Genomic DNA, 21,815 nt, shown 5'->3' with positions numbered 1-21,815 from the left:
ATGCCAATAAGTATGAGCAGAGAGTTAAATAAATAAGCAGTTTACAGAGCGCACCCTGGTGGAGTAATTAGATGTGACATCTGGCATTATAAAAAAGTTTACATAAGAGATGGCAAGCCTATTAATTGTCTAGCTGCAATTGTATTTGGAGAAAGACTGTAAGAGTCAGAACATCATTTATGAGCTGTAAATTAAGTAAAGGAGCTGTAGTCTTTGCACAGATCTCTTACATTGCCCTGGTGTGTTAAATAGTTTTTGAAGTGAAGCATGTTTTGTATTGTTGTAGCCTTAAATAGGTCTATTTAAACGAGGAGTAGGAATAGGCCAAAGTAATACACCTAACAGTAATTGCTAGGTGTTTAGACCTTGTAAATAATTGAACCCATGAAATGAATGTATTTGAGATTGATATGTTGTTTTTGTTTATATTTTTTTAGATTCAGTTGTTCAAATCTACTGTTGGGGTATAAAGTCTATGTTGACTTATTTTGAAGAAATTCTGTCCTGAAGATGGCCATAGAAAAGAAAGTTTAAAGACACTAGGGATAGTGTCTGGAATAAATTAAAGGCCGAAACATGTCGACAACGATCTAGAATACCCATGCTAATTCAATATGGGATTGTGTTTCACATGAACAAAGTGGTTCGAATGATATGAAACCTTGTTATAAGACCTTGTTGTTGTGTGTATCCCTTTTCTGAGACGTTTGATTGTTGAACAACGTTTTTTTTTGGTTTTTTCTTGTGATTCATACCTTTTTAATTCATTGGCAAAGTGCCCTAAAATGTGTCTTATTGTGTGTTTGGCACTTAGTGCCTTTTAATTGCTAGACAACATGTGCAAATAATAAATTTTTCAATCAAGTCTTTTTTAATCATTATATACATTTTGGGTTTAGGTTTATAGACAGTAGCCTATATGTGAGGCATCTGTGGTTGATTCAATTGTTGCTTCGTTTTAGAACACTGGGGAATGGAAAGAGGGGTACCAGACTCACTTTCATGTTGCATATAAACAACTGTGACAATTTATGAGCCCTGTTCATTACAGTGGTATCCCTCTTTTTAGAATTATTTTTAATGTCCATCTGTCCTTGACAATACCCACTTCCTTTGGAAAAACACTTGTCAAAATCACTTCTGCAAAACTTCCAGTGAATATCCATTTTTCACAGAGATTACAAATGAAAGGCACCAGCCTGGTCCTCCACCAAGGTAGTATGCTAACACCACCAAACATGCACTCGAACAACCAATCTGTCATCTTGAGAGACCAAGGAAAACGACACTGAAATTAAATCCTTCCAAGACTAAGGTATGTATAACCCACGCATGACACAGGAACAGCCCCACATCCATGCACTGTAGAACACTGATATGGCTATGCAAATTCCGGTATAGCAGCTGGAATGGCCATCCACACCAAAACCTCTGACGTACCACAACACTTCTGCCATTAGTATACCGTGATAACCTATGAAAAAATTCTTTCTAGCTGGGCAATCATTTAATATCCTGCAAAAGCACTCTATCCTAATCCACCAACAGCACCCACTGATGTGCCTGATTGCGGGACTGCTTGCTGGGGCCTAGCCAACCCTCCTAAATCCTAACCTGGCAGAATGCACACATGCATCATAAACCTAACTCTAAGAAACTCTCTTACATGTACTTCGGTTCATGAGGCCATTCCAACCACAACGTGCATTGATGCCATACTAATGGAGAAAGGGCACTATATAAATGACAATTACAATATAATATGGTATTTCACTCTTTTTTCTTATGCTCTTGATTGTGGTAGTGTTTCCCCTTCACGCATCCCCATTCCATCTGTATCGCTATGCTGTTTTTATTTTATCTCTTACCTACCATTCCCAATGCATTCAGATGGCACCTATACCTTTCACCCTGCCACAGATGGAGTCCACGTTTTTATCTTACCTCGAAGCCTGTTATATTTCCCCTTTGACACCTTTAAACCTACTACTTCAAAATGTTTTACTTGAAACCTACCCTTCAAAAATCTCAGCACTTTGCCTGCCCTTGCCTAACATACCAAGGAACTCATCAGGAGTTGGGCGATATCCCAGAATTAAATCTGCCAGAATGCTACCCAATGCAATCACTGTTAACGGATCACTGGTGGCGGTGTGTGTACTCATTTTTTTTGGAGTGCATGGAGCTCAATGGGGTATTTTTGGCACAATTACGTCTGTGGTAATTGCACCAAAAATGGGCGGAAAGTCAACTTATTCACCTCAAACTCAGAGCTGGAGGTGAATCCTCTGCCTTTCCGCCAAACTCGTGATTGGGTGGTGTGGTAATGCGGTAATGCAGTAATGCAGTAATGCGGTTGTAAAGCTATTACCACCACATTTTTACAACACTGCCCAACTTTTCATCTTAATTGCCCCCTTTCATCCTCTTTAATAATCATTTTGGCTCCAGTGGCCTTATCCACCTATCATTCCCTTGATTACTTATTCTTTTAATTTCAATTAATCTCTCCCCTCTCCTTACACGTTAGACGCATGCACACCAATTGTCATACTGAAGATTATCACCCTCCAGGCATTAAGCACAACTCTTCTAGACATTCGTCCTTGAATCCACATAGAATGTTGTTAGCACATTTGGTGCTAATCCCACACCTGGAACTACACTCCTCCCCTTACAAGTCTCCAACTGGGGTCTCCTAGAATTCTGATCACCTTCAAACACATACAACCCTGTCACTACTTCCCTCGCTGGTCTTCTTTACCTCACTTCATCTCACCTCCATGGCAACAAATCTAGGACACAATTTATTTCATGTATTTTGTGTATTAGCTTGTAAAGAATGCCGCAACCCAAAAGTTTGAAAGTGCTAGGTAGTATGATAGCAAAGTAACCACCTATCAGTTTAGGTCCTGAGACCAAGCATTGAAAGGAATAACAGTTGTTGTGGAACTTCCAGTTCATGAAATACTTGCAGAATTTGGTGGGTTTTGTTTATTCCACAAATTTGGGCTCAAAATGGAGGTGGACTGGTAGGGTAATTAAATAATGATGCAACTGGATAGTCAAGCTACGCCACTGGCAGGACTGAGATTGAAACAATGAGTGCAAAGTAAATCATGGTTTCAGGGTCTAAATCAGAGGTCTGCATTATTTGGCTATCCATATGTTTTGGGGTAAAACTCCCATTCAGTCCTAACCAGCACATTCAATGGTAAGGGATCATGGAAGTCGTAATCTGGACATCAGGATAGCTGCAGGCCCATGATATAGGTGATTTCCTGGGCTGACATCTGGAGAATCCATGGATGTGTTAGTTGGAGGCACTTTGGAGGATACTGAGAACAGGGTACACTGGAAAGCCAACCACTTAAGGCTGCACAGGAAGGGGGTAGCATGTCTGCAAAGTGGATAATTAGTGATGGCTTGAGCTACATTGTGTTGAATAACTTGTGGTTAGTGGGATTTGCTATAATCTATGTTGGAACGACTATGGCTCAAACTTCAATATTAACATGATTTTTGGTAAATAAGGGCAGATATATCTGAACAGGTGAGTGTTGTAGTAGGCAGAGCTTAAAACTGATTTATCTTACGCTGGCATCTTCATATAAGTGTTGAAAATGCTGTCCGAAGTGTTCTCGTTTAGCAAAACAAGTAATGTGATGGATGGAATATGTGTGGGAGTGGACCTCCTATCTTCTTACCCAAAATTGGCCCACCTTATAAGAAGCGGGTGCATGGTTGTCTGTAAAGCAGGTTTATTGTATACAAACAGCCGGGAGGGGCCAGACAATGCTATAGAGTTGGAACCAACCTGATTCTATAAAAAACACACAAAGGGTACACATTCTATACATTCTGCAACACTCCCACATATCCTATTACAAAGTCATCGCCCCAAACATGATTGGTAAACCCTGTACAAGAAAATCTAATCCCACAAGTTCCCAGGCTCTCATTGGATACATTCACTTAATCATCAACCCCTTTCAACATACACTTGAATGATCTCATATAACAGCCCACTGGCCACATCCTGGTAATTCCTGAGAACTTGATTGAAACCCATAAACCATTTGTCAATTCTGCCCTTAAGCATTCCCTTGATCTGGATTTATTACCTGGCCCCAAGTCGACCCTACCAGGTGGCAGACTTCCCTAGTAACTGAATAACATACTTCAATGTACTCAGGAAGATCTCATCTTCTCTTCACAATAGCACCAAGTCGTAAACTCTAGCCTGGCAGCAACTGATCGTTTGATGTTATTGCTGCTCCCTGAATGCAATTAGCTGTCTTCCTTTAGCCTTTGTACTCAATCAACTAGCTTTACAGGTCGCACACAGTTTAACTTGCCCGCCCCCCGGTTTCTGCAGCCTACACATACCACAACTTATTCACCTCAAACTATGAGGGACCCACGGTGCACAGATGTGTGTATTCACCATGCACCCCCTTCTTCCCCAATGGTCACAAACACATTTCCCTGAAAACCCCATGTATATATGTCTGTGAATATGTGTTCAAGACTACCGCTTCCCCTCACAGTGGCTTCTCCATCTGCAAATCTCCTTTCTTGTGTGCGCATATGAAGCTCTTAACCTTTTGTTTCCTGCAGAAATTCTTGATGATATTTCAAAATCATTACCTTATATCCACGAAGCACCTAACCCAAGTGATCGAGTGGAGTCTCCATACTTCAAACCAAACTAACTCTAACAATCTTACTACAGAAATCAATAATCTAAACACAAAAGCCAAACCTGAGGCACAAAATGTAAAAAAAAAAACATTATTTTCCTTCCCCAATTTCATAAGGCTTCCCCACAGCCACTCACCTCAGTCGCTTTCACCACAATCACCTTACTCGCTATTCACTTGTAATTATACTTCACACTCTTACACAAAAGACTGCATATTATCAAGAAAACACAATGCCGGTCCAAATTCTCTTTACTTCTTCTTCATCTCTTCTTGATCTTGATCTCTTTTACAACACATTCTACTACAAAGTTGTGCTTTTCTAATTACGGAAAGATACCTTTAAATACTTTGAATAACCAGGAAAAGAAAATAACAAACTAGGCAAAAATAGCACCTTGGTGGGGTGAGGGTGGAGGCAAGCAGACAAGCAAAATGAAGAGTGGCAGGGCACACTCCACAAAGGTATCTAGAGGAGGACTTACTAGTAAGATTCCACCACACCACCCTATGTAAAATAACAAACTAGGTAAACATATATATAAAAGGGAATTACAACATGGAACAGTTCATCAACATCTCCAAAACACTCACACTTTCAACCCACCTAACTTTATCAGACTCCACATATACAAGCCTAATTTATTGAACCAGAAAGACCCAGAACCTCTTATTTTCCCCTATTCCCCTCTTGCTTTACCCGCAAAAGTACTCTCACGTCAAATGTTCTCTGAAGTGCTCCAAAGTGATGCTCATTCAATTTTTCCTGCAAACAGACCATTAACCAATATGGCACTTGTAAGCCTCACCTTTTAGCATGCATGAAAGGCTGGTCCCCACAGAGAAGCGCTGAAGATGATTTGTGTGTACCGGAAACCACCAGCATATCACAAAGCCAAGAGATCACGTTGGGGTCCCCAAATGTGGGGTTAGACCTTGGATCCCCTTGCCCAAAATAGTCCCACCTCTTAAGAAGCAAGTGCTCGTTTGTCTTTAAAGCAGGATTATTGGATACAAATGGCTGAGAAGGGCTAGCAAACGCTGCAGAGACAAAACCAACCCAATTCTCTCTGAACCACACAAAGGTTATACATTTTTTACATTTTTCAACATTTAACAAACTCCCACATATTCCATAACAAATTCATTCACTCAAATATGATTGGTTAGCCCTATACATGGAAGTCTAATCCCCCCAGATTTCAACACACTCATTGGATACATTCAATTAATCATCACCTCCTTTCAAAATACATTTGTGTGAACTCGTATGAACAGAACACACCCTTTTCAGGATCTTTCCATAGTCCATAGTGACCTCATCACATAGTCACATATTCAGGTACAAGATACCTACAAGATACCTAATTTATTACAAGTTCCATCTGGTCGGGGACATCTAACACCGGTTGTGATGCACATGGATTTACAAGGACACTTCAACAATATGAGGAGAGAGAGAAACAAACAAGTACCCTTTGAACGATGATAGCCATCTTATTCAGCCAAACTTACTGGCATCCCTGTTATCTCTCACTGATTGAAACCCATGAACCATTTGTCAATTCTGCCCTCAAGCACCCCTTGAGTTTATTGCCTGGCCCCAGGTGGTCTTACTAACTTGGTCACTGAACAACAAACTCCCTTGTACTCAGGAAGATTCCATCTCCTCTTCACAATAGCACCAAGTGGTAAACTCTGGCCTGGCCACAAATGACCTTTTAATGTTGAAGAGAGGGTCCCAGGAATACCCCTACTTGCACCTAGGAACATGACAGGTCATACAGCCTGGAATACTCTAAGTCAGCTATCCTATTTCAGACAAATCCCAAGTGCATTGTTTGCTGACACATACATGGACAGATATCCTCTTACTCAGCCATACAGACCCAATCGTGCATATTCTTACAGGTATAGGGGAGACCACAGAGACTGTAGATTCGAATATTGTGATGGACAGTCTTGATTGAGCACCAAGAAGCCACTATGTTGACGTGTTTAGTTATACCACGTCAAAACAGCGTTAGTCATGAAGGACACTCACAACCATGCACCACATTACACAGACACACACTTGGATAAAGGAAGGACATGCTTACACAGTTCTATAGTTAGAGGATGGATGCATATACATACAGTCAAAGCTTTTATTATTTTCTCTCATTAGCCAAATGCAGTAATGCAGAAATGTAAGGCAACAAGAGATCCTGAGCAAGATTGTAGATACATATGCAGAATAATCCTATGGAACTACAGGAGTGTATATGGCGCCTGGCAGAATCATGTGTGACTAAAAATAGGTGACGGAGTATAACACGAGCATGCATAAATCATATTATAAGTCTAAGGAGATTTACAGGAGGCCTCAAGCCACAGAGCACGAGACAAGAAGAGCTGATTCAAGCTACACAGAGCTCAAAGCCAGCTCACAGCCAAGGCAAGATACGCAGTTGCATTCCAAACGCTAAATGACAAGAGACCAGCTGCAGAGAAACCGAATAAATCCTCATAAATGCAAGATCAAGAGCTTGATTTTGTGGTCTACAAGCACATGATGCAGCCGAGCCAGACAATGGGCATTCACCTGTGGTGAGAAAGCTGAGCCCATCCCAGCAAACCAGACGAGGAATGAAACAAGTGTTACAAAAGTGGATTTCTCATTTCGGAAAACGGACCTTGAACCGCGCATTACCCGACCATTGGGAGTTGCAGGACGCTGCGCCTGTGCCTGGAATAAGCGCTGGGAGTTGCCATCACTCGCGCACCCACAGGCAGCCACAGACAACTGCTCGCTTCCTGGAGGAGGCAGAGCTTTGTGGCTCACGTGACCGCTCACGTGACATCCTCTGCCACAAAAGCAGAGACAGCGCTGCCGAGCGGCGCATTTCTCATTTCGGAAAACGGACCTTGAACCGCGCATTACCCGACCATTGGGAGTTGCAGGACGCTGCGCCTGTGCCTGGAATAAGCGCTGGGAGTTGCCATCACTCGCGCACCCACAGGCAGCCACAGACAACTGCTCGCTTCCTGGAGGAGGCGGAGCTTTGTGGCTCACGTGACCGCTCACGTGACATCCTCTGCCACAAAAGCAGAGACAGCGCTGCCGAGCGGCGCATTTCTCATTTCGGAAAACGGACCTTGAACCGCGCATTACCCAACCATTGGGAGTTGCAGGACGCTGCGCCTGTGCCTGGAATAAGCGCTGGGAGTTGCCATCACTCGCGCACCCACAGGCAGCCACAGACAACTGCTCGTTTCCTGGAGGAGGCGGAGCTTTGTGGCTCACGTGACCGCTCACGTGACATCCTCTGCCACAAAAGCAGAGACAGCGCTGCCGAGCGGCGCATTTCTCATTTCGGAAAACGGACCTTGAACCGCGCATTACCCAACCATTGGGAGTTGCAGGACGCTGCGCCTGTGCCTGGAATAAGCGCTGGGAGTTGCCATCACTCGCGCACCCACAGGCAGCCACAGACAACTGCTCGTTTCCTGGAGGAGGCGGAGCTTTGTGGCTCACGTGACCGCTCACGTGACATCCTCTGCCACAAAAGCAGAGACAGCGCACCCTCGCAGCGTTGAGCCCGATAGGAGTAGAGGGCGTCGGCTGTTGTGTGGCTGTTTGGTGGCGTGGTGACTGCGCATACCCCTACACTTGATCCCTACTCAAAATAGTTGCTGGGATGAAATCATTCCTTGCAGCTACAAATAAGCCGGAAACGGGGCTAAGAACAAGGCTGCAGGTAAGGCAAAGACTGGCGTCACTCCCAGGGGTGACTGAGAGCAATGAATATCCCCAAAAATCGCAAATGCTGAAACAGACTCGTCTACCTTTCTGTAAAAAGCGAAAAAGCGGTTCTGTGGGGGATATTACAGACATGGGGAGTATTAGCCCCCCTATAAGATCAAAATTAGACACTCTCTTATTAGTACCAAATACCCCGACTCAACCAATGGCCTGTACGGTTCCTTCACTTGGTGAGCCAACTCCCCAGACAATCGGAAGTCAAGCTCAACCTACAACACTCAAAAGGTCATTAGATCATGTAAAGGGAGGTTCGCACCTTAGTGGGAAGCCAGAAGGAAACCACCATTGTGAGAGGGTCACTCCTCCTATTGATTATACTATGATCGCTGCTGAGCCCCATCTCCCACTGGAAGATCGACCAGGGGAGACCTTGGATAACCTAGACAATATGGGACTTGAGGAAATAATCGAAGGACAGGTTCCTGAAAGCAACCTAGTGATGAGAGAGGCGTTACCGGGACCTCCTAGCGAAGAGACCCCCTCTTCGGGTGAACTAGGTGATGACCCGATACAAAGATCTAATCAAACAGGCATCGAACTTGAGGTAGGTATGGTAGGCTCACAAGAGGTTAGGGAAAAGCCATGTATAAGTACCTCCCCTAAATTACCAAGAGAACCAGCAAATAATCTGGAGGGGGAGAGGGAAACACCCAATTACATGAGCAAGGATCCTCAAGTGTTTGAGGATTTTGGAGATCACTGGGAAGACCATGAAATGGCCCAATGGGAAAAGGCCCACATCGATTCTACAACTGTCAAGGAGGGGAAAATATCACAATTGAACCCAAGGGGGTCAAACCTAGAAACTTTTGACATTTTTCAACCTTATAGAGAAGATAACTGTGCTCCCTTAACTAAGGTCAAAAGTATTCAGAAAACACAAGATGGAAACCAGGTAGCCCAACAAGACTCAAAACCAAAAGAAGTCACTGAGAGGAGTTGTACATACGGGCACTTTGAAGAGTTATCGATTGAAGTGCCCGTTTGTAATGAGAACTACCCTCCAAAGAATTGCCTAGATAAGCGAGGTCCAATGGAAACGGAAGGAATGACCCTCCCAGGTACTCCGGGGACTAGCAGCAACTTGATGCAATCACCAATAAAATTGACTAACTTAAGCCTGGCAAATAAAATCAAGTATGATATCATGATACTGACGGGGAAAATTGAAAGGGAAAAAAGGAGAAGCTTTTCCCTAATAAATGAGAGGATGGCCGCTCTGGACAGGGATCAAACCAAAGGGGGACCCTGTATGATGGATGACGTGGAGACTACTTTGAACTCCCAGTCACCCATCAATCAACTGCAAATGACCAACTTCGAGAAAACCAAATCCATTTCAGATAAGCGACATCAAGACCCTAAGGGACAATCAATGGTCAATGATCACAATAGGGCATCTGAAATGACACAGACCTCGATAATGGATGAGGTAATGACACCGCCAGCTCTCCTTCAAAAAGACCAAATAATACAACTTATCAGTGAGGCCTGTGCAATTGAGAGAGCTAAGGACAGTGAACATATTCAAAAAGTGGTGATGACCTCATTGAATATTTCGCTGGCTCCTTTTCTGAAACTATATGAAGTCATTAAAGATTCAGTCCAAGAGGTAACCACGACGATTCTGCAAATTAAGGAAGCAAATCGGCAAACGGGTCTCTCTCTACAGAATTTAAACTCAAGAGTAGATAAAGAAGCAGAACAAACTCAGACTTGGCAAAATCGTCTGGGTGACTTGGCCAGAAGGGACGCTAGTGATAAATCACTCCTTATGGAAGCAGTATTAGAAGACTGTAAATGGATGAGATCCCAGCACAAACAAAGTAAATTGGACCTGCAAGTTGTAGAACAGCCTAACCGAGGTAACGGGCCAATGAATTTGAAACAAGGAAAGGTCACTAAGCCCATCGAACCAGAACAGCGATGTGGAGATGTAATTCTTATCTCCCCGAGCAGTAAGGAGGGCCAAAAACAAGACAATTCCCCCATAAAAGAGCAATTGAGCTTTGCTATCTTTGCAGGGTAATAAATCCAAGGAACATCAACCTGAAACCTTGCCTGCAAACAATTTTAAAGAAAAGGGGAAAAAAACCAAAAACGAAACACTTAAACGAAAGGTGAATGGATCTAGAGCATTCCTGAGGAATCTAAGAACACCACCGAGAAGGGAAAACCCACAGTGTACCAAGAAGCCAAGAAGAGAACTCGTGATGGGTGTCTTGGATTGCATAGAAGCCGAGGGGGAAACTGCATCTAAAACATCTGTGGCATCAGCAGATGAAAAAATGGAGGACTTTGAACAATCAGCCGTTTTGAGTGATTTAATCGAACTTTTCTCAAATAACAGCGATGAAGAGGGGTGGGGAAACATCACGCCGTCAGAATGGAAAACAATTGACAACTGGGAGAGGGACGAGCTGAATTGCCATCTGAAGGACAAGCAGACAGAGAAAAAAGATCGATCTAGTAAACCTAGGAAAGAAACAGAAAAAAGTATGATTTCGCCTTGGAATGATTATGACATGGAAATAGAATATTCGAGGTTTAAAACACTAGAAGAAAAAAGGAGGGAGTTGGTTCATAAGAGAAAAACCGTCCACTTTGAACCAAGGAAGCCTAGTCTAAAACAAAGAAGTCACAGTAGAGAAAAAGATCGTATGGGCAGTAAGAACAGTAGAAAGTCGTTAACTGATAAGCAAACACCCTCCTCCAAAGACCACTTTGTGAAACTGGGAACTACATCGAAGGGGCCGAGGAAGGTCCTCTTGAATAGATGCTACGTGATGTCTCTATGCAAACAAACTCCAGCGCTCAGAGCGATTTCAGCTGACGATATAAGAATTGTGGAATTCCCAAAAGAAGGAAGGATGGATCAAGTAATATTACATCTCGTCTCAAAGGAAGTAAAACAAAAATTCCTAAAGGCTGAAGACTGCCTTAAACTAAAGGGCTATCGACTGGAGGACATAGATTGCAGTAGTCAACTGAAGAATCCAAAAGAAACAACAAGGGGCAAAGGGAGACCCAGGGAAGTGGGGATGGAGGACGGCAATAATAAAAAATATATGGTGAAGGACTATAATAATAAAGGACGAGATATGGAGGAGTTGGGGAAAAGGCCCAGAAAACTAAGTGACAAAGTGAAGGAGGTGGAAATAAAGAGTGATGCTAAATCTCAGAAAGCAAATGCCACCTCGCTGAAGTTCTCAGATGAGAATTTGAAAAATCTGAGATTTACGGTGGACAACTCGGATAACCCAAAGAAGGGTAATTCTACATTGAACAAAAAAGGCCTGAAAGCGAATGAGCGGCCTGAACCAAAGAATACGAGCACCACTAAGAAGAAGCAATAGAGTGAGGAGGCCCAGCAAAGATCGGTCTCCTGTGCCTCATGGAATACCCGAGGCTTTCAACACTTATTCTCTAAGGAAAGTGATTTCCTGGCTGACTACGACCTAATTTCGATCCAGGAGTCGTGGCTGCGTGAAGCACCTATGTGTGAAGGCTATGAAGTCTACTTTAATCCGGCTAAGAAAGGCCCTAGAGGTAGACCTTATGCAGGCCTCATGGTATTAAAGAAATTGGACTCGTCACTACAAGTTTTGGAACATGTGATCCCAAATCCCTATGTGCAGATATTAACAATCAACCTTAAAGAAGACACTAAGGAGAAATCTGAGAACATGACAAATAATCAACAAAAAAAAAAATGACGACGATGACTCTAATCAATACCTATTGGAGTGAAAATATGCTGAACCAGAAAAATTATCTAAAAACCATCACGAATGCAATAGATAAATCTATGATTGAAGACAAAGAACGGCTAATTTTACTAAATGGGGATCTGAATATCAAACTCCTTGACAAGAAAGGTAAAATAAGAGATATAGAAAATCTACGAGGTAAAGAAAGTCTTTGGACAAAGGAAATGTGTACTCGTGACATGAGGATGTTAAATAGTCAGACCCAAGGTGATCTAATGGGTGCGAATACATGGCATAGCGGTAAAACAGGGGCCTGTTTAGATTACTGCTTTGTCGGAAACAACACGCTACCCTGGATCAAAACATTTACAATAATCAAACAAGCAAATAGCGATCACAGCCTCTTGAGAACTGAACTAGCATGGAATAGCACATTACCATCATCGATGAAAAAATGGAAGGAAACAGAAGTATCCTGGGGAAGAAACCGACTGAGACTTAAAAATCAAGTTATACCGAAGCTGGTTAAAGACTTTAAAGAAGCGGGTAACAAAGGCGATGAGACAGTAGAATATAAATGGCTCCTGGAAGCTTTTGTAGTTAAGTATGAACCAGCAAAAGTGAATAAAATTGAAAGAAAGCATGCGTACGATGATTCTGTGGTCACTAAAAGGAAGCAATATAGAGCAGAACTTAAACGTATTAAAAAAGAAAATTCCCCGGTGAAAGAGATTCTCCTGCGGAAATGCCGGCAAACCTATAAAAACTGGCTGCGCTCGACCCGCTTCTTAAGAACTCAAAGAGACGCGGAAAAAATGTTGGCGGCACTATCTACCAACAACTCAAGAAGTACCTGGGACTTAATTAATAATAGAGATCTGAATCAGTCGGCAATTGGTGTAAATCAAGTCTCAGAGGAGGACTGGTATCGGCACTATAATGCATTGTTTAAGGGGAAAACCATGGGTACACCCCCAGAAAAAAGAAATACGACTTCAGCATGGGATTTTGAATTCGACAGAGAAGATATACGGATGCTTATTAAAAAGCTTAGCAGTTCCAGGGCAACAGGTCCGGATGGCATTTCCAACAAAAAGCTAAAAGAGAACTGCGGAGATTGGACTGATTTGATCTATGCCCTTTTAAAAAAAATAGCAAAAAAAAGGCAAATTCCAACAACATGGACGGAGGCGTATATAGTTCCGATCTTCAAAAAGGGGGATCGATCGAACCCCAAAAATTATAGGCCAATAGCCTTGTTAGACTCTATTGGGAAACTCTTTGCGGCCATTCTACTAATGAACTTAAAAAAATGGGCCATAAGAATCAACATCCTAGATGAAAGACAAACCGCTTTTATAAGCGGGGTGGGGACATCTCTAAACTTGTTCTTGTTAAACCTTTTGAAAGCTAAGGCTTTGAAAGACAATGCAACAACTTATCTGGCTTTTATTGATCTTCAACAGGCATTTGATAGTATCAACAGAGAGCGACTATGGTCGAAATTGAGAAGCTGGGGATGCCCGAACGCCCTGTTGGCAGAAATCCAAGCGCTGTATACTAATACCTCAATCCAGGTCCAAATTACTGCTAATGGAGGGTTATCTAGAAAAATCTATACCACTCGGGGAATCAAACAAGGATGTGCTCTGGCTCCCTTTCTATTTGTCCTCTATATGGCGGATATGAAGACATCCCAAGAAAGGATCCGTGCGTTCCCTCCAAAAGTGAACGGTATGGAAGTCCCGTGGATGTTATACGCAGATGATGCTGTATTTGCTGATCAGACCCCTATTGGTCTGCAACGTAGAATTGAAGCTTTCAACAAATATCTGAAAGAAAATGACATGCAAATCAATGTAAAGAAATCAATGATACTGTGCATGAAATCGAGTCGTGGAAAAAAACCTGCAGGGAAACGACAGATATGGATGCTGGATCAAGAGAAACTTGAAGAAGTGGATACTTCCAACTACCTGGGTATTAGGATAAATAAAAATTGCAATGAACAAGCACAATACACCCTTATTCGAGAGAAACTCGCAGCGCTAACTAATCAAGGAATCCTACTGTACTATAGATATGGAAAATTTTCATTGCAGCCAATCATCACATTTTATAAGCAAAAGGTGGTGGCAGTGTTAACATATGGAGCAGAGGCACTTTTGTCTTTGGGATGGGAAAGCTGGAATCTGTGCGAGGCCTACTTTTGGCGAAGGATCTTACATCTTCCGAATTCACTGCCCTTAGTTCTGATAAGATCGGAACTTAGACTTCAATCTATGGTTTCAATCACGGTGTGGAAATCTCTTTCATTATTTCGGAAGTGTATTTTGGACAAACCGGCGCAGCCATTTAATGTATTAGCAAGACCTGGTATGCCCAATGAAGATATAATTTTTCATGAATGGAAGAAGAGATGTGAGGATACCTTAGAACATCTAGGTATCTCACTGGAAATTCTAAAGTGTAATCCTGATAAGGCTAAAAGAATCCTGCGGGAAAAAGACTGGGAGGAAACCCAGGTCACTAAATTGGCAGGAAACTAGGCTCACAACATCGTCTGGGAACGCAAAGCATTAAATATTCTCCCACCATATCTTCAGAAATTTGCATCTAAACATTATAGAGATCTGCTATTACGATGTAGATTAAATATCTGGTATTCCCGAGAGGTTAAGCTGAGAAGACGGCTCATTGAAAAAGCATCAGCGATCTGCAGGTTCTGCAAAATGAAGGACCAACTTGAATCAGTGCGACACGTGATGCTAACATGCCCGGTTCTGGTACCAAAGCGATTAGCGTTTTTGGGCAACTATATAAGCAAGATCACGATGGAAACAGAAGAAGAATACTGGGAACGCCTTCTAACAGCGGAAAAGGTGGGTCGAACTATTGACGCACTAAAGTTTGGCGAATCCCTAAATCTGGACCAGGAAGAAACGGAAATGGAGGAGAGATAGGAGCCCTAAAGACTACTGGGTGCATCTGTTGCGGTAAAGACTTCCATTGGAGGGATAACTAAACCGATTGGAACTCAAATAATACTTTAGTAGAGGAACTTTGGACTCTTGTTTCTCGGACTCTTATTTGAGGTTTGTTAAAGGTTTACCTATGATTAACCAATAAAACAAAAAAAAAAAAAAAGTGGAGAGCACTCTCATAGGGAAAGGTAGTACACAACCTGAAACAATACAGACACATTTACGTTCAATTATTTTTGAAGAGGTGCACAGAGAACTGAGAACCTAATTGTGTCCCAGGCCTGGAGAGACCAGCTCTAGCCAACCACAGAAAAGAACATCTGATGTGAATGGCAAGGGGCACGAACCAATGGTAAGCCCACTACTCTGCAAACATTTGATAGATAGTTCCTTGGGGACAGGGCAGGCCAGCCACCTGACATGCAATGACCAGTAGAATAACCCCTATAGGGTACCACTATAGGGAATACCACTCTCAGTGCCCACTCATTTGTGATGATAGGTTTTTTGGGTAAGGGCCCAAGGATGAGGTAATGTGTCCACAAAATTGCAACTAACACCATGGAGAGCTGAGAAGTAGTAGAGAATATTGATTGTCTTGTTTGATCCCTGTTGTTTTTTTGTAATAAACTGCAGTTCTAACTTGCCGTTGGTTGAGTCTTCCATTTATTTTGGGGAAGGGTGTTGGGCCACTGAGAGTCAGGCGGCTCCCCAGATGACCTCATATATACCTGGGAAAACTACCCCGACAAGTTGGTAGCAGATGATTGGTTTGGGCTGCGCCGGTCAGGCATGAACCTGACTCTCATGCCGCAGAGCCTGGAGGGCTGCGGGACACCTTGCGTGTTTTGGGAAAACAGGGAACATGTGCCCCGTGGAAAGGTCATCAGGAGCCAGCCTGGGAAATACCCTGTCCAGAGAGCGTCAGGCGTCCAGCGGACCAGATGGGTGTAGTGGCAGGTATAGGAGACGCGGCAGCCGAACCGCATCATCAGAATATAGAGTGTAAGTATTGACCCAGCTACACAACAATCTGGGCGAAGGGAGAGTAATGGGGGAGCGAGGGAGGTATTGAGTATTTTTAAGTATTGTCGAGCAGTGTTTAGTAGTGTGTAGTATTGTTAACTTTAGTAGGGACAGGAGCAGAGGTAGATGTCATTTCTCTGTGGTTAAGGCACATTTGCGATTGAGGTAAAACGGTTCTGGTGAATAACCTAGACTATTGACTCAAGGGCACGGATGACAGAAGTTATGTAACTAGTGGATTTCCTGTGGGTTGGGCATTTTAGCTCAGTCATAGATGACGGTATCCCTGTAAGGGTTAGCAAAGGGAGCTGACCTGGATTGCGGAAGGTGAGTCGACTGGTTAAGTCTCGAGGAGACGTTTTACTTGTAAGGCAACGCTACAGATACAGATTGAACACAAAAAATATTGGTATACTCTACTAGGAGGCAGGAAGACAGCCGTGGGGTTTGTGTTGGGATTGTGTGAATTTTTGGGCAACAGGATTCTAGCATTGTGTGCCCTGTAATTGGCTTCTTAGCACTACCTTGTTTAGTGAATTGGTGACGTCACCCGTAGGCTTGTGCACAGGATTCGGAGAACAGGAGACGTTAAGGAATAAGCATTGAAAAGTTTGGGTTTGGCAGACGAGGTTGTACAGTGGCGATGCGTGGAAGGCGCATGAGCAAGAGAGTGGCTGTGCCCCAGAAGGCAGAAAGTGTGAAGGGGCGGTGCACGGAGCACACCTGACAGATGTTTATGGAGACAGAGAGGCTCAGAGAAAGTTAAAGGAATTACTATTGTATCGTGTTTTTTTCTAACAGCAGGATATCGAAATTCGGGATTTGAGGCCAGGTGAAAGCAAGAACAATGTATTAGGGGAAGTGTGGGGGTGACACACCCCTACAGCACCTGTGTAAGACCCTCCCACATTATAAGAATAAGATTTACAAATACAGCATAGAATGGACTTAAAGCACTAAGGGAAACTTGGTTGAATCATGGCCACCATTCAAAGTTTCTCCAAAGATGCTCAGCAATCACTTCTGACACACATACAGGGTACCTTAAAGGGAAGAAGCTAGCAAGCCGCATGGCAATATTCGAATTATAGAGAATGGTTCAGGAGGGCCAAGGGGACGCAGCAAGACGTCAGTGGATGCTGAGTCAGCAGGATGCGCAGGGCCCGTAGCCCGACCCACTGCTCCCCCTCCCACTCCAGTAAGCAAGGCCTCCGAAGACACAGATGGCGAGCATGGAATGTACCCATTACGAGAGTTAAAAGCAGCAGAGGGATATTCAAACCCCATATATAAACCACACCATATACCGAGGAAGAGGGACAGAAAGGAACGGGTCTGCAGTTTGGGTAAAAGGGAGCGAGCAGCGAGGCGCAGAAGGGCACGATGGAGGGGCTGAAGGGCATAGCAACAAACGAGTGGGTAGGGGGACAGATTCTTCTAAAGTTCGAAGGGAAGACACCAGGAGAGGCAAAGGGGGTGACCAAAGAAATAGAGGGCCTTAAGGCGATCAGTGAAGCCAAGGACTGGGCAGAGATAATGCTGGAAACATGGAAAGAGGAAGAGGGAGGAAGAGAAAGAACAGGAACAGCTGAAAAAAGGAGAAGAGAGCAACAAGAGATCAAGAGACAAAAGGGAAGCAGAGAAGAAGGAAAAAATGTTGTTAATAGACGGAATGAAGGAAGTGGCAGATAGAACGAATAGCATGAGGCAGTGCACGCAAGGAGGAGGAACATGTGATTAGAGACGTAAAGACACGATGGAGAGTGGGCATGGGAAATGACAGAGCAGGAGGGGACAGATGAGTGAAGCTGGACAGCATGACTACACAGGGTAGGACTATCACTGTATCAGACAGAGCCAGCCTGGGGACCTGTGAGGGTGGGGGCAGGCACGACTTGCATGACATCAACTTTACCATGAAGCCTACCAGAGACACCACTTCTAGGAGACTGAGTTTTGTGGATTACTTTTGTAGTAATATGGGCGTCAGAATCAGAGGACGAAGCAAAAGACAGTGGGGATGAGGGGACAGGGCGACTAAAGCATCAGTCCATGTGGACAAATGTGTGACGTGGGAAAGGGGGACCAGTACAGGGGGAGCTACAGGAGATAAGGACGAGCAACATCATGGGTGGTGGACGAGCTATGCCACCTCGATGACCTAGTCCCATACATTGAGAGACTTAGGGATCTCCCAGGACTAAGTAATTTGGGGGCAGCTATGGTATGTTCTAGAGATAGGATCACAGGGGAAACCAACAACTGTATGCAACTGCCCAGAGAAGAGGTAGTAGACCTATACACTGACATTAGAGATGATGACAGGCAGATCAGGTTGACTAGAGGAGCAAGTGGGGAGGTGGGGTTCACACAGCTGCTCCTACTGGAGAAGGGAGGGGACAACCTCAGTATGTACCATAGAAACATATTGACAAGGTGAACATGATCTGTAGGCTACCCTCATTAACAGAGCATGTATGGAAATGGATAGATGACATGGAAAGAATGACAGCGGGACAGAGATTAGTAGTGGGGGATGTAAAGGGACTACTAGTGGCTATCCTTATGATGTATGGAAAAGGGCGGGGTTCCCAGGCGTGACCACCTAGGACACGGACATGGCACACAATGGTTCAAATTGCAGATCAGCCTTTTGGCAAGCTTTGAGGACACAATACCCAGACATGCCAGACATTAGTAAATATGGCCCTCAAGATGGGGCCAGATGATGACCATTTACACTATATTCAGGCGATCCAAGAGCTTTGGTGCCTTGAAACGTGAGAGCCGTACGACAAAACAGTAGCCTTATTTTGCCACATTTTGTGTCAGGAACTGCCAGAACCAGTACAGGAGCAGCTTAAGAAGTTAGTAGGCATGGCAGCCAAACCTTGTCCAGAAATACAGCTCGCCATATTACACAATTGTACACTATTGCAAGAGAAAAAAAGGAAGAAGAACGAGGAAAGGAAGCAAGAGGAAGCTAGGCTAGTGCAGAAGAAATGATCAAAATACACCTTGGAAGTTGCAGTACTGACAATCGGAGGATCACAAGGGGCACCACAGCAACAGCATGCACTGCCGCCCTCAAGGGGAGGATTTGTGGGGCTGGAGTACATCAGCATGAGTTTCAAGGGAGATGGGGACCACCCAATGACGGGGGTATGGGCAACAGCTACATTACAACCAAAGGGGTTTCCCAGGAGGGTTTCAAGGATATGGACAACAGGTGAAGCAGGGCCCAGGGGACTATGCAGGAGGTTTTCAAGGGCAAGGGAGGGAGCTGCCACAGTGCTGGTTGTGTGGGCAGGTACGGCACATTTTGAGAGTGTGTAGAAGTAGGGGGTGCTACAGAATGGGGGAGTGCAGTACCAACATGCATATCAATGGGACCAGGACAAGTACTACACACAGGACCAACACAACAACAGCAAGGGCCGACACTGAACACTGAGTGCAAACCCGCAGACATACCAGCCCATGACACAGATACCACAGATGCAAGCACCCATACCCCAGTATTGCAATCACCCCAGACTTGAGGTGATGCACAGCAAGTAGCAAAGATAGAGAACAGCATACCGCCAAACGATGGGACAATGGCATGCATAGTCTCCATAGCAATGACGCCCATTAGGAACATGGGGGGTCACCATGGTGGGGAACATTAATTTTCATGGAATGGGAAGTCCTTATACACTCAATAGGACAGCCCACAGATGAACTTGATGTATTCTATCGTGTGAATTCCACCCAACCCTGCGGAGGAACCTTGCATAGAGGTGGTGATAGGTGACAAAACGTTTTCCTTTCTTGTAGACACAGGGGCGACTAGGTCCTGCATTGAAGAGGAAAATTATAGGTTGTCATGTGATGCCATGAATACTCAAGGATTCTCTGGGGCTGAGGAAGTGGTTCCCTTTACAGACAATCTTTCCCTTTCTATAGGGGAGCATGATATATCTTTGCCTTTACTTTACTCTTGACAGACTCCTGCAAACATATTGGGTAGAGTCATTATGAACAGACTTAAAATAACGATTTCATTCACAGATAATGGGATAGTGTGCTCTATGGCAGGGATACACTTTCTCAACATAAGGGAAATCATTCAATCCTTTTGTGGACAAAAGGTACAGAGGGGGGTGCCAGTGGACGAGGAGCTGTTCCAGTACAGGACTGAGATTGCAATTGCATGGCTCCCAGGGATTCAAGGGGAGATGTGGCATGTTCTGAATTAATATTTGTTCAGAGCAGAGCAATCATTGGATGAGACAGAAGGGAGAGTGATACCACTAGAGATCGAAGCAGTGATTATGGGAAACAGTGAATAGCAGTACATGGGATGGACAACACAAGAAGATCATGGTGAGCAGTGATCACTGTAGCTGAGGTGGACGGATTGACAACAGTGACAGACAAATAACTATTCAGAGACAACAGATCAGACCATGAGACAGTGTTCAAAATGAGTGTGACATATTGGATAAAGATACATTACAGAGAGGTACCACAGAGGATGGTGATGGCGCTGAATGCACTACCATCCTTCTGCGAGGAGGATTTGGCCAAGGTGCCAAGCAACCTAACGACCGCTAGTCCCTATTATGTGGGGCTTTTGAATGGAGTGGGGGGAGTGAAGATAAACCTGATGCGAGGAGCAATTTTACCCAGAATTAAACAATACCCACTATCAAAGAAGACCGACAAGGGCATTTATGAGACCATTGCAGCACTATTAGAGCGGGTATTCTAATACCATAAGAATCACCATGCAACATTGCTGTGTACACAGTCAAGAAAGCAAAAGGGGGATCATGGCATTTTATCCAGGACTTGCATCCTCTTATTCATACTATAGAGGCAGATTATTCTCTGCTTCTGAATCCAGTGACATTTTTGTGCAGAATTACAGCAGAAGCTGCCTGTTTCACGGTCATAGACTTCAAGAATGCCTTCTTCTCTATACCACTACACCCAGACTCACAAGATTTGACTTCCATTATGTATTGAAACAGGAAGTGTAAATATACAAGACTTCCCCCAGGGTACTGTGAATCACTCTCCATATTCAATAGGGTACTCCAGATGGACCCAGGCCATGTACTGATGGAACACATGGTCAAACAGTACATAGATGACATTTTGATTTGCAGCACTATAAAAGAACAGTGTAGGGATGATCAATTACACATGCTGATGGTGTTAGCTGACAAAAGGTACAAAGTGGAAAAAGTTAAATTACAGTACTGTCATAAAGAAGTGCTCTACATTGGACAGATGATCTCCCAATGTGGCTGACAGGTGATTCCAGAAAGGGCAGAAACAATACCCAGGACAGCAAAGCCCACAACAGTGAGAGGAATGCAGCAATTCTTAGGGTTATGGAATTGTTGCAGGGCATGGGTCTTTGACTATAGCACCTACACCAGACCTCTACAGAGTGCTCTGCAAAAAGCACAGAAAGGACCCAAGATGATATGATGGACAACAGAAATGACTGAGGAATTCAATGAGCTAAAAGAAGCGATATGCGCAGCTCCAGTGTTAGGGATCACCGACTAGAAAACATTATGATTTTTGTTCT

Source organism: Ambystoma mexicanum, chromosome 11, assembly GCF_040938575.1.
Source record: "Ambystoma mexicanum isolate Mex_15411 chromosome 11, UKY_AmexF1_1, whole genome shotgun sequence".
Lineage (NCBI taxonomy): Eukaryota > Metazoa > Chordata > Amphibia > Caudata > Ambystomatidae > Ambystoma > Ambystoma mexicanum.
Note: the sequence above shows the minus strand (reverse complement) of the source record.